The sequence below is a fragment of the Cebus imitator genome, unplaced genomic scaffold (genome assembly GCF_001604975.1).
Source record: "Cebus imitator isolate Cc_AM_T3 unplaced genomic scaffold, Cebus_imitator-1.0 Scaffold609, whole genome shotgun sequence".
In the NCBI taxonomy this organism is placed as follows: Eukaryota; Metazoa; Chordata; class Mammalia; order Primates; family Cebidae; genus Cebus; species Cebus imitator.
In genome coordinates, this window is record NW_016107924.1 from 468,204 (window position 1) to 469,428 (window position 1,225).

A 1,225-nucleotide genomic window follows, 5' to 3' on the forward strand; every position below is an offset into this window, starting at 1 on the left:
CTAATTTTTTATACTTTTTGGTAGAGATAGGGTTTCATCATGTTGGCCAGGCTGGTCTCGAACTTCTAATCTCCAGTGATCCACCCACTTTGGCCTCCCAAAGTGCTGGGATTACAGGCATGAGCCACTGCACCCAGCCTGAAAGCACCATTTTTATATTACTACACATTGAGCAACCCTAATCCAAAATCTGAATTGCTCTGGAATCTGAAACTTTTTGAGCACCAACATGACACTACAAGTGAAAAATTCCATATCTGACCTTATGTGATGGATTGCAATCAAAACACAGGCACACAACACAGTTATTCAGTGTTTCCAAGGGAAAAATAAAATTACCTTTAGGCTATGTTTATAAGGTGTATATGAAACATTGATGATTTTTTTTCTTTTTTGAGACAGAGTCTTGCTCTGTTGCCCAGGCTGGAGTGTAACGACATGATCTTGGCTCATGGCAGCCTCTGCCTCTCAGGTTCAAGTGATTCTTGCCTCAGCCTCCCGAGTGGCCGGGATCACAGGTGTGTGCCACTACACCTAGCTAATTTTTGTATTTTTAATAGAGACAGGGTTTTGCTATGTTGGTCACGCTGGTCTCTAACTCTTGCCCTCAGGTGATCCTCCTGCCTTGGCCTCTCAAACTGCTGGCCTTACAGGCGTGAGCCACCGCACCTGGCTTTAGATGAATTTCATGTTTAGACTTCAGTAGGTTCCATCCTTAAGATATCTTATTATGTACATATAATTGTTCCAAAATCTAAAAATATCTGAAATCCAAAACACTCTGGTCCCAAGCATTTCATATAAGGGATACTCAACCTGTATTAGCAGAATCCCAGACTTTATTTGGATCCACTGGCTGTATCAGTCTTCTCAGACTGCTATAACAGAATACACAGACTGGGTGGCTTAAACACAGAAATGTATTTTCTCATATGTATTTTGTACATATACAAACATACATGCCTATTTCTCACATGTACATTTTCTCTCATGTATCCAAAATGCATTTTGGAGGCTGGAAGTCTAAGATCAAGGTGCCAGCAGGGTTTATTTCTGGTGTGGCCTTCCTTGGTGACCTGAAGATGGCCACCTTCTGGCTATATCCTCACATGGCTTTTCTTCTGTGCCAGAGGAGAGAGAGAGATCTCTATTGTTTCTTCTCATTCTTGTAAGGACATGAATCCTGTTGGATTAGAGCTGTACTTTTTTTTTTTTTTTTTGGCAG